At 46.3% G+C, this 13,358-nt stretch overlaps 1 pseudogene; it reads left to right on the forward strand.

Annotated features, from left to right (window-relative positions):
• Positions 1-4,274: 4,274 nt before the first annotated feature.
• Positions 4,275-9,182, forward strand: LOC149369887 (very long chain fatty acid elongase AAEL008004 pseudogene; annotated as a pseudogene).
• Positions 9,183-13,358: the final 4,176 nt, after the last annotated feature.

Consider the following 13,358-nt stretch of genomic DNA (forward strand, 5'->3'; position numbering starts at 1 on the left):
GTATCATTGCAGTGTTTGTTCGTTCACGCTCAAGGCAGCAGGAAAGGGTCGTTATCACTTTTGTTCGTGGCGCGAGAAGCGACCAGACTAATCTCGATTGTTCGCAGCCATGAAAAGCTGCATCTAGGTTTTTCCAGATTACCGTAGATGATCTTGACCAGTTATCTGGAAGTTTCCTTGCCGGCTTTAAATTGAGCGATGCCGCGAGCGGCGGACATTCGTAGTTCGACGACCGACGAGCACGTTTGTTGCTTACGCTGCCGCCGAGTGATTTAGTTCTTTTGCGGGCGCAAGTCAGCCCAAATAAAGAGCTCCGTTTCCAAGACTGGATGGTGTCTTCCTGACCGCTGGACTGCCGTCACTACAACGTGACATCTGGTGGAGGTGCTGGGTAGCCTTCCAGGTACCGGACAACCCCTGCAAGTCGTGACGCCAGCCCTTTGAGTTATTCGCCGGAATACCTGATTCCAGCCGACCACGCAGCCTCTGGAGCCCCCCAGCCTTGACTTACGCCGCAGCTGTGCGCCGTCCTGCCCCTCGACGACGGGACCCAAGCCCCTATCGCTCTCAGCCAGCTGCGTTGGACCGCCGCCCTCTCGCCCCAACACGCCCGTCCTACGACCGTCGCATACAGCCGAGGAAATGCGTCGAGTGGAGAACACCCGACCAGCACCGTCCACAATGCTTCCGCTGCGGAGAAGCCGGTAACATTCTCCGGTACTGCCCATACAGGAGAATCGGCATCCGAGGGTTCCCTTACGACGCCCCACGACCCCGACCCGGCCAGCGACCAGCCGAAATTGAGGATTTTTTGCGTCGGGAAGGATACTCATCGCCGAGCCGCCTGTCGCGTTCTCCGTCGCCATCGTCACCGCGCTAAGTATCTCCTAGCCGAGGCTACGCAGTGCGTGGACGCTTCCCCAGCCCCCGAAGGTTAAACTGAATAAAGCAGCCTCTGGAGGTGAGGTTGCTTCTGAGCGCAAGAACTAAGATCCTACATCGACGAAAACAGAAGACCATGCCCCCTACGACGACGACGAACCCTACGACAACGACGACCCCTGCGAAGACGACGATCCCTACGACGACGACGATCCCTACGACGACGACGATCCCTACGACGACGACGATCCCTACGACGACGACGATCCCTACGACGACGACGATCCCTACGACGACGACGATCCCTACGACGACGACGATCCCTACGACGACGACGATCCCTACGACGACGACAATCCCTACGACGACAATCCCTACGACGACAATCCCTACGACGACAAATACGACGACAAATACGATGACAAAAACTACGACAACACTGACGACGACACGGCCAGACTTGAAGCTTTTACCGCTGCCCTTACACCTTATTAGGAACGCTAAAGGACTCTAAGTTCTCGAAGCATTCTCCGTGTTTAATTTCATTTTAAAGCATCGAGACGATGCTTCTTTGCAAGGGGGGTAATGCCACGTATCATTGCAGTGTTTGTTCGTTCACGCTCAAGGCAGCAGGAAAGGGTCGTTATCACTTTTGTTCGTGGCGCGAGAAGCGACCAGACTAATCTCGATTGTTCGCAGCCATGAAAAGCTGCATCTAGGTTTTTCCAGATTACCGTAGATGATCTTGACCTGTTATCTGGAAGTTTCCTTGCCGGCTTTAAATTGAGCGATGCCGCGAGCGGCGGACATTCGTAGTTCGACGACCGACGAGCACGTTTGTTGCTTACGCTGCCGCCGAGTGATTTAGTTCTTTTGCGGGCGCAAGTCAGCCCAAATAAAGAGCTCCGTTTCCAAGACTGGATGGTGTCTTCCTGACCGCTGGACTGCCGTCACTACAACGTGACAATATAAATAACCAAACGCTAACTTACCTCGCTCATGGCCGGTCGGTGCCATTATAAAAGGCAGAATTTTAAAGCCGTAAAATGTATTTCAGGAACCCCACAGACAACTTACAAATGAACACCGCTCAAACGTCTTCCTAACCTACACAAAACAACTTTCCGACCATCTGCATAATTTTCTAGTAAAACTTCAACATCGTGCGAAAGCGTAATGAACTGTCGAAATTCTTCACAACAGTACTGCATGTAACCAAGGGGCGATAAATGTTTACAAATAACGTAGACCCCTCCACAGTCAGTAAATTAACGCCTGTAGGTTGCCTACTTTGCACAAAAAGTCAATGACCGGTCAGTAAACGCATGCAAACAATACTGATAAAAGCCCACATTCTATTAGAGAAAACTTAAATTGTGAATCAAGGTCATAGTTTACATGCTCGAGTAGGGCGAATGTCAATTGCGGTACGTAGGGAAACCTGAAAATTCCTTCCGAAATACATCTAATAACCTCAATGGGCATGCCAGATCACTCCCCTAGCTCCTCCTCTCGAATAACTTTCGCCAAAGTGGTGATGCGTTGGACAAACTAGACATGACAATAGAACAAAGCAGCTGCTCAAACACGCTAGAAATGCGAACTGTGGAAACCATAGTTTATATATCAATTTACCACGTTGGAAAATGAACGCTATAGGGTGCTTGCGCGGCACGCAAAGAACAGTATCCTGCCAATAGCAGCCACGTTTCGAGTACTTTAGTAAATATCATTTACAGGCGTGTAGGTAAGAGCACTTCGCGACAGTCTTTCTCGCCGCCTTTCTTTTCTTGCCCTTATTTATAAGTTTATTTACTTTTCTACAGGTCACCTATCTTGTCCATGGCTAGCGGTGACCGCGATTCTTACCTTTTTGTAAACCACCCTGCCTTCATTCTGTTTTACTGTTCTAATTTTATTTCCTTTACTGCTTGGCTGCTAGTCCCCATTCTTTCACTTTTTTTCAATTTTTTCTTCCCCTTATTATTTGTTTCTGCATCTTTTTCCTCCCTTCTTCAAGAGTTAAGTCTGTGCGTACTATTTTCGCACTCCGACCCAGACGAAGGTGAGCCTCTGGCCGAAACGCTATTTACAGCGGTCAAGTAAGTTTCTCCTCTGAAGCTGCACGCGCACGCGCACGCGCACGCATACGCACACGCACACACGCACACGCACGCACACACACACACGCGCGCACGCGCGCGCACACACACACACACACACACACACACACACACACACACACACACACACACACACACGTGCAGAAAAGGGTCGGACGGTCAGAAACGATTTATCAGACGCTCGGCGGCGGTATTGGCCTCCGTCAGAGAAGACAAGCTCTGAGGCTGTCTCCGATCTATACAGTAATGGTATCGGCGCCAACCCAACGGAGAGTGCATGTCGGTAAACAGAATAAAGTAAAATCCTGTTGGCACTCGAGTAGTAACGCGCTCTCAAATGTTGAATACGAAGCAACGAAAAATTTTGTGATAAAAAAAAAGACGTGGCGACACGTGAACGTACATTATAACGATGTGAAAAATTATTGTTTACGCACAGCATACATGTGTAAATAAAGTACACTGGAAAAGAGAATAGGACAGAGGGTCAAAAATATTGCTGTGATTATTGGAAATAAAATAAACTCACGTGGCACTATATGCAATGCTCATCGAGGGGCTCATGTCATTACAAGGTCATATAAAAGATAGCAGTCACGTTCGCTATCGTATTTCAAAGGTCGTCGCTGAGGGCAGCATGGGCAATGTGAGCAGCTTAACTTTCTAACGATTTTCATTATACCTGACGAAACAAGCCAAACTTAAAACAGCACAGCACTTGTTCTGCGCTGCTAGTTATGGAGTTCGAAACGGCGACCTTGCGCGTTAGCAGATCGAGAAAAGGGTGCAAACGATAGCACGGCGCACCGTGTTTGGCGTAGAGGTCACAATAGCCTTTCTAGAAGGCCTTCATTTGCATCAGGTGAGCGGAACATATTACACTCAAATCGTTTCAGGGTCTCGTCGCTGCACCCGTCCAACTCTCGCCCCTCTTCACGCGATCTTGAGGAAAGCAATTACCAAATTCGAGATAGGATAAATGACCAACGCAACCTGCTCTCCCCCCTGTTCTGTCCACGCGAATAGCACCCTTTCTCTCGCGCCGTCGGCCCTGCCGCTCTATGACCTCCTCTGCCGGAGACTGCGGAGTCAATAAATGCATGCGTGTCTTGACTCTAAGGTTCGTCTGTTTCGCGGCAGCGGGAAGCTGGGCTAGTCGAGCCGTCAGGACTCCCCTTGCAGTTTTGAACGGCTTCTTGCCATAGCAGCTGTGGGAAGCAACGACACTCTGCGAGAGATTGCGGAAGTGGGACAGGACGAGTAGCAAACATGTCTTCTACCGGAATTAGAGACCTTCTCGACACCTTGAAGAGTGATTTAATTCGAGATCGGGATCCCCGAACGGCCGACTGGGTGTTGCCAGCAAACAAAGCGTTTCTAATCTCTCTGTTTACTGTGTACGTCTACGTAGTCAAAATAGCCGGCCCTCGCTTCATGAAGGACCGCAAGCCATACGACGGCATCAAACCAATCGTGACCCTCTACAACGCCTGCAATGTGGTGTTAAACACGTACTTCATGGTGGTGTTCCTCTCCAAGACGTACGTTGGCGGCGGCTACAGCCTCATCTGCCAGGGCATCAACTTCGAGGCTCGCGACGAGAATACCATGAGCCTGCTGAACCTGCTCTGGTGGTATCTCCTAGTGAGGATCTCCGACTTTCTGGACACCGTGTTCTTCGTGCTCCGCAAGAAGGACTCGCACGTCTCTTTTCTTCACGTTGTGCACCATATGCTGATAGTCTACAACGGCTGCTACGGACTCGGCTACGGTCCTGACGGCCAAGTTATCCTGAGCGTCGTCCTCAACTGTTTCGTGCACGTGATCATGTACACGTATTACTTTCTCTCCGTGCTGGGACCGACTGTCCAGAAGCACCTTTGGTGGAAGCGTTACTTGACCCAACTGCAGTTGGTCCAGTTCACCATAGTATTCGTACACATGATGATACCCATGTTCATCAGCTGCGGTTATCCGAGGGTTCACATCTACATCATGCTCTGCGAAGCCGTCTTCTTCTTCACCATGTTCACTCGATTCTACATTGAGGTCTATAAGAAGAGGAATGCCCCCACCAAAGAAACTGTGGACAGCAGCGACCTCAAGAGCAAGGTTCAGTGAGAGCGTTCCCTGTTTCGTGGTGTCATACGTGCGAGGACTCCAACACCTCCCTACTGGGCCATCCGCAGAAGTTCGCTTCAGCATCTGACATGTGGTACCATGCATCCATAGCTTTCTGTGAGCCTTTAGCCCGCTGAACTAAGCTGATCATTGTTCCCTTCTAGAAGCACAAGGCACACCATGCGCACAGCAAGTGGCGGGTATTGTTCAGTCGATGAAAACGCCGCGCACCTGCTAACTTCTGAAGAGCGCACGAAGACTAAGGGACTGCTTGTCAAACTCTGTTCTTGAAACAGATGAAGTGGAAGAACGGAATGCGGGGCTGTGTTGTCAAGAAGACCCGTAAGCACATACATTTGTTCGGTAGCATGTTGAAAAGCAGTAGCTGCGGGGTAGAATGCGGATGGCGGATGAGAACTTCCCATTAGAGAAGGTAGGCATTACCGTTTTGTGGATTTATTTATTCAGAGGCTTGTGAGCGTGGTTCTTGCGCAACTGAGCACCCACAGTGACTGTGATGAGCGTAGGACTTCCGTCTTTGTATTCCCATATTGTATACGTTGGAAAATGAATGCGGCAGGGTTGCTTGCGCGGCAACCTTGGAACAGTGTCTTGCTAATTGCAACCACTTTTCGAGTACTTTAGGAAATAGCATTTGCAAGCATGTAGGTAAGTGAGGTTCGCGACAGTGTGTGGAAGGAAATGAGTATCGACGGAGCATGAAGCTTTTGTTTGTTTATGGGGTTTAACGTCCCAAAGCGACTGAGGCTATGAGAGACGCCGTAGTGGAGGGCTCCGGAAATTTCGACCACCTGGGGTTCTTTAACGTGCACTGACATCGCACAGCACACGGGCCTCTAGAATTTCTCCTCCAAAGAAATTCTAGCCGCCGCGGCCGGGATCGAACCCGCGTCTTTTGGGTCAGCAGCCGAGCACCATAACTGCTGAGCCACCGCGGCGGCCTGGAGCAAGAAGCTAAGTACGTACAGAAATATACATCGCATCTGCAGGTTTATAACCTGAACAAAATCGGAATGGGCGTGGTAAACTGAAACAGAAGTCAGAACTGCCGTTCTGCTTTTCGAGCTATCGCGATCACTGAATAATATTGGAGTCGAAGCAAGGAGATGCGAAAGCGATTTATTGATGTGAAGTTTGCAAGCTAGTGCTGAACGTTGAGATATCTCTAGTACAATGTACCGTTTTAACAGCTGGATACTTCTGCCTGGAAAGAGATAAATCATCCGTCGCAGGCATCCCCTGCATTCGTTTTGTTTAGAACTTTTTTCTTGTTCTTTGATTTCTTTCATATCATGTGCAGATATGCTTGTTAGCGTAGAAATAAATTATATGGCTTCTCACCTGCATCAGTTCCTTTTTTTTTCTGCTGGTGGATAAGCCTGGTGTGTGGAAAGCGACGGATCTCATGATTGTGTATTTTTTATTGGTTGTTTGCAGAAATCAGTCATGCTGATACGTAGAATGGCAAAACCATTTAGGCTTAACTATTTGTATTTGGCAAATCAAATTAGGAGACACCGCATCCTTTGCGCACTCCCCTAGAAACATTGCTGCTCATGAAAGTCAATCTTAGCTAGGTGTCTTTTCTAAAAAGGAAACTGTGGTGATAGAGACAGGTGCACCATAGATTTACGAAATTTAGCGGACAGGCTCTTTAGATTCTACGTGTGCTGAAATTAGGGTATTGTCTTAAGTTTTCCCGCCTTACAGAAGCAAACGTTTCAGTGAGTGAGAAAAGTGTATTTGTAAAAACAATTGTTATACTGCGTGATTATTTTACCTTCAGTTTCACAGCGTACTTGTCAGAGAATCCGACAACTGAGTGCCATGTTTGGACATGTTTTTCAAAGCCTTACAAATATGCCCTTTCTGTCAAGTTAAAATCATGTTTAAAAACCTCAAAAGTTCATTTGGCTGCTTAACCAATCAGGGGCAATACTTCGTGTTAAAAGAAGGAAACTAAAAGCGATTGTTCACAAAGGATTAAACTGAATAGCAGCACTTTCAAATGCTGCCATTTTAATTGGGGCCTAGTAGCTGCATTTAAGAACCGTTATTTTTATATGTCATATTCTTCTAAAAACTCAGTGGACAAAAAACACATGATTCCTATGAAAGAGATAAATAATGGCGAGGAAACAAATGTGCTTCTCAAAGCAATTGATTGAAGGCTGTTACAGTAAAGCATCCAGACGAAGGCCGAGCCGTATTGCCGGGCTGGCAAATAGTATATAACCTGTTTGGGAAGCACAGATTACTGCCAGGTAACGGAGGTTTTGCTGTAAGGTAAATCCCGTCCTTGTAGAGGGGTTTGTACTGGTTTATGTCAAGTAGCCGAAAGGAGCGGCATATTTTTATGGAGGCACGACCTGAGGAGGCATGTTGTCGCGGTGTCGTTGCCTTCGTCTCCCTGGTGTTATTCTGGCACATAGTAAATAGTTCGATACCGTTTACAAAAGCAAAACATGCCAACAAGGGCGAGCGAGTGCCCGTGAACAAGCCGAAGACCCTGAAGCCGGTGCTAGACTGCAAACAATCACGTCGTGGAATCTCTGTAGGTTAATACCGAATATTCGGCCCATTCTTCGCTTCTAAGTACGAGTGTTGCAAGTTTTTTCTGCATGACACCAGAAAAATGGCTTTGTCGCTTGTATAAGAAAAATATATTTGGGCCCCCCTGCCAGTAAGGTGAGCTGCGCGCACTGTTAACAAAGCAGTTTGGCCGACAAGGCAACGAAAACCACCACTGTGGCGGCGGCGGAGGCATTTTTTTGTCAAGCATGCTGATTTATGATGTGCTGCGCATAGTCAAGGTGGTATTGCTTAGGGGTGAATCGATTCGTAGTTATGCAGGTACCTGTTCAACATATACTACAGTACTGCAATTATAGGATAGCCTATTGCGTTTGTTCAGCGGTGCAAAAGTGCATGAAAGAAAAATTCTTTCTGTACAATTCGCCACCAAGATTGATGAGATTTGTCAAAATGGCAGGCTCATCAAATATGCAACATATTGCCGCTATGGAAAAAACTTGAAGTGGCCTCATTGCTGCACCATTGCGCGTGCAGATGCAGCAGTATGTACCCACACGCTTCTTTCAACTCTCATAAAAACTTCCTAGATCGATTGCATATACCACTATACTGGCGCAGTCAGTATCAGCGATCACTAGTGACAAGGGGCCATGTGAGAAGCGGTTGAAAAGTATTACTTATTAATACTTCGCAAACTTTGCAGGCTGAAGTGTGTTTACTCATGCGTTTCAGTTTCTTTAATCTTTTTAAATATCCCCTGAACGCTTATGGCTACAGCTGTTGGCACATGTTACGTGATAGGATCGGACGGATGAAGGACGACGAAACGAGGCCACCCGACGGAGCTGCCCTGTAAAAAAATGCGGCCATCCTAGGCGCCTTGTACGCTGCGTAGGCCGCACTCTACCGACGCGTTTCTATAGCTCTTTGTCCTGACATTGAAACGTTGCCCTCCGCGTATTTAGGGCGGCAGAAAGGGTAGACGAAGATCGCGCATCGGCCAAGGCAGGTGATTCAAAAGCGCTTCGTGTTCGCTAGCGTAACGCGTTGGCAAATGGCGCCATGCAGTCGCCCTTACAACGGTGAACGATGCATGCGTAATGTCGACAGCGATAGCTGCAATTGCAACCGTTGACGCATCCTTTACTCGGCGGTATTCAACACCGCTGTTTTGCGTTGTTGCAGTGGACAACGGGTGATGCGGTTGTGTAAAGTGCAGCAAAATTCACTTCACAACAGCGTACCGATTGAAGGCGAAGTATATTACACAAGCAGAAACAGACGCTGAGTCTCACCTTACAATGAGCCACATACGAGGTTCATTCGGCGGAGCGACTGAGTTTGTTTGGTGAAGAGGTATATTGTTGTCAATGCGCTAGCGAGTCCGCTGTAGTTTGGAATATTCCTTCCGTTCTTGGTCCATCTGCGAATAATTAATGCAGACAGAAAAAAAAAGATAAGAAGAACAGGAGATTACGAAAGCTTCTGCAAGGTCCTTGATCAGCAGGCACAATTGTAAACTTCTAGAAGGGCTGCCTCTTGTTAAAACAAAATCGACGATGTATAGGCCTCAATTATTACTGTTATCGTATTCACCACGCAAGATGTGTGCCACATGGGCGCTCTAAAGAACCGCACCAAAACACAAGTTAGCTGAGTCGCTGATTTAGCGAAGTAATTTTGGAAGTAATGCATCCAACCTCGCTTCATCGGGGTACGGAGGTAATGGTGTTGTGAATGAAATTAATGCTTTCAACTTGTTCAGTCAACAGCAAGTGCATGCAGCCGCCGCGGTGGCTCAGTGGTTATAGTGCTCGGTCACTGACCCGATAGACATGGGTCGCTTTTTGTTATTTTAACGCGCGAAGCAGAACAGAGTCCATAATGGTTGCCAGCGCTTCAGTGCGCTTGAAAAATTCTGCAATTTTTATTTCCCACAAATGAAAAGCAATTGGGAATAAAAACATGTCAACGGTAATGCCATCCAAGCAAGGAAAGCTGTGCTAATGGAAAAAGGAAACCAACAATTTGTTCGTCATGAAACCTTGCGGCTTTAAAGGGAGCGCAGGCTGTAAGCGTAGTGCTGTTGACCCCAGAAACATTGCAGTCGCGACTGTGTTGGGTGGGCACATGCAACGTCATGCGGTTGACAGCAGTCGCAACACGCACTCCTTGGTACTCCGGTGTTCACAGAAATATGAAACAAAACGGAATCATCCTAATAGCGCAGCGTTTCTGAAATCTGCTCAGCAAGACATTTTTATCTTGCGTTGAAAGTCGTCGATGACGGTCTGCTTATGCGCCTGCCTGCTCCGGCAGCGTTTAGTAATGAACCGTCGTTTCCCGATGCCCCAGCCACCATTGCCATGCGCCATTACGGTTCATTACCAGATCAATACCAAGCAAGGCGCATCCTCAAACGGCATCTGAATGGTCTGCAATTCATCGGAGCGACAGGTGGGTGTCGAGACCGCACGGAAAGAGAATAGTCTCTCGGCATACACGAGGTAAATATGGCCCACCGCAATTAGTCCACTATGCCGCAACCACTGTCGGAGCATGGGACAACAATAAATATGTTTATTCTTTTTCCTGCGAAACCTGCAGAACTTTTTTTCAATATAAAAAGAAAATGGACATAGTATTCTCGTGTATGTACCCTTAAAAAATGTTAGTTGAGGTCGTGGTGTAATTCTAAGTGGACTCAACTTGCAACCTTGAATTCAGGTTGAGACCAGGAAGCGCTTGCGTTGCTCGAATGTTGAAGCAGGGTGCAATTTTAACGGGAAAATCTCCACCGTGCTAGTGTTGAGCATTCTCAACACAATTTCTGCATTGCTTTCATGTTGAAAGTACTGTGGTGATTGAACACATCATTCTGAATCTCAGTCGGCAACCTTTTTTGTAACTAGTCCTTGAGCCTAAGTATAGCGCGCCAACCTGAACATAAGATTTCGTAACTTTTTCATCTTAAGCGCAACCTCAGCTTCATCCTTATATACTCCTACAGAGGGGTGTCCGGATCTGCGCAGGTAGTGGCCTGCCGATTGGCGAAGTTGTGTCGATTATTACTATTACATTTGATTTATTTTATATGTAGTAGAAGTAACAAAATTCACAGGCGAAGTTTCGTTAGTTGAAGGCCTTTATTCATCCAGTACAACACAAATAAAGCACTAATTAAGCGCCCTTTTTTATGAGCACACATACAAATCCCCAATGTCAGTGCACGTTAAAAAATCCCAGGTGGTCGAAATTTGCGGAGCCCTCACTACAGCGTCTGTCGTAGCCTGAGTCGCTTTGGGTCGTTAAACCCCATAAACCAGCCAACCAACCGAAGTAGGCATGCGTGAAAGAGCATATTTCACCACTGGAACTTTTTTCTGCGTTAGAAAAGAGTTTGAGCGTTCTACCGAAAGTCTTAACTGGAGCTGCAGGCGTTGCTAATATGCATAATATGTTAAGGTTCCATTTACACGACGCATGTCGAACCGACTTCATTTATTTAGGCTGATTTCTTTTATTTAAGATTAAACATAAATTCGACAGCACTTACTCAACAATCCATCTGTTGACAAAGTTCAACAAAATATTTGTTGAAATCGCCGTGAGCAGGGTCAACAGCCGGCTGGCTTTGTTTGCTATCCTGTAAGCGGATGATGCTGTAGATGCTAAGAGAAATCGTGCAAGCAGAGCATGCCTGCTCGGCATGATTTCGCTGGCAACCACAGAAGACTTTTTTCCGCATTATAATCACCATCATCATTGTCAGCCAACTCCTGGTAATTAGCTGCTCAAAGGGCCTCCAAGAGAAATGGCGAAAACAGATTTAAAGCTACAGCAGAACATCCTTGTGAGCTACTTGGTCCTTTTTTGAAGAAAGGTAAGACTCGGCGAGTGGAAACATGTAGAAGAGGCAAGAAAACGAACAATAAGGCTACGCATGCGTGATGTTGTAATCGTTTCTTTGCCTCTTGTTCTTGTCCTATTCGCACAGCTTTATCGTACTAAATTTAAAGTATTCAATGCTTTCCATTACAATATCAGAATAGTAGGTAGCAAGCAAAATATAAATGTGTGGGCGTCCACAGGATTTCGAAAAACCAGGACTGCATATACAAGAAACAGATATTCTCTCGATTAGAGAAACTCGCTCATTATGAAGTTAGATGAGATCACATGGTAGCATAGAAATTTTAATGCTCCACAGTGCTTATAACTATCACAACGTATGCAATTTTCGCTTAACATGTCGTTTATGTGACATCGTACCCCTTATCGATCGAAATATCCATTGCAGAGGAGTCCATTTCCACATTTCAACTAATGCACCTATGGGCCTAAATTTGAATTTTGTGTGCTCTGTGGAAGCTTTTCAAGCTGAAAATTCAATTTTTCAATATAGACTATGTTGCGTACAACCAACCAACATTTTTTATGAGATCTTGAGTAGGCTCAGCACACATTGGGCAGTGGTCTGTCTGAACTGTGATCCTCGATCCCCGGACGTAAGATGCAATCCTAGAATTAGCCTATACCAAACACACACATTCTTTTTTTGGAAGAGTTGATGTTTCGTTCTCTTGAGACTATGATACGTGAAGTTCGCAGGTAGTGGGCTCGGATACCACAGGCGGCATATGGTTGTTCTTTTTTATAATTTCTAATCAATTATATTTCAGTCAGTAAGCAACTAAACAAATAATACACCATAGGCCAACAGCCCAAACATAAAAAAATAGAAACACCGTATGCTGTCCTTGATTTCGATGACTTAGCTTTCTTCATGCAGGTCTGTGTGTTTATTCTCCGATCATCTTTTTGGTGCAGTAGAGGGATCATTCTTCTGTTTCTTGTGTTACAGTGTATAATGAACAGTTTCCCGTTTTGGGGAAACCTTATAATGGGAAAAATGACAAGGGCTTCTTTTAATTAGTGCGACACGTTTCTTTTGGTGCCATTCCAGACGACACGCTCAGCTTTGTTGTTGGGGAATGCGTTGGTGGGAGGACTCGCATGTTTCAAGTACTGCGATATGTAACGGCGGACATGGCCTACAATTCAATTCAATTCAATGTTTATTTTCCAACTCTAGGTTGGGGAGCAGCTCAGCGAAAAAGCAGTTCCTCACTGCTTGAGCGTGCCGAGGGCCCTCGCATACATCAGCAGGCGACAGTTTTAGCAGGAAGCTGCTTTACATGGAACATATTACAGGCATAAACACAGGCATAAACACAGGGATAAACGCAGGTATAAACGCAATATAAACGCAGTATAAACGCAGGTATGAACACAGGTATAAAGAATAGATATGTGGTCACCGAAATAACAGTGCAATCTCATGGTATTACCAGAGGGATACAATCAAAGCATGAAAAGGATCGTTTCAACGTTTCACGAAATATTCGCGAACTTGTCTCCGAGTAAAAGTAGTGAAATCAGCACGCAGTTTTTCATGTTTATTCAGCACAAAGGGAACCTGGTATGTAAGTGATTGCAGTAAGTATACCGTGCAACGATGCGGTAAAAACCACATGTCTGAAGCACGGGTTCGGGGATCACTTCTTTGACTAGTTAAGCAAGAAGAAGCGGTTAAAAATGCTTTAAAATCTTCACTTGAAAAGAACAACGAGTAGACTAAGCAGAATTCAAAGACATTCATCACATTGATAATGC

This window comes from Amblyomma mixtum, chromosome 1 (genome assembly GCF_055824585.1).
Source record: "Amblyomma mixtum isolate Tamu chromosome 1, ASM5582458v1, whole genome shotgun sequence".
NCBI lineage: Eukaryota > Metazoa > Arthropoda > Arachnida > Ixodida > Ixodidae > Amblyomma > Amblyomma mixtum.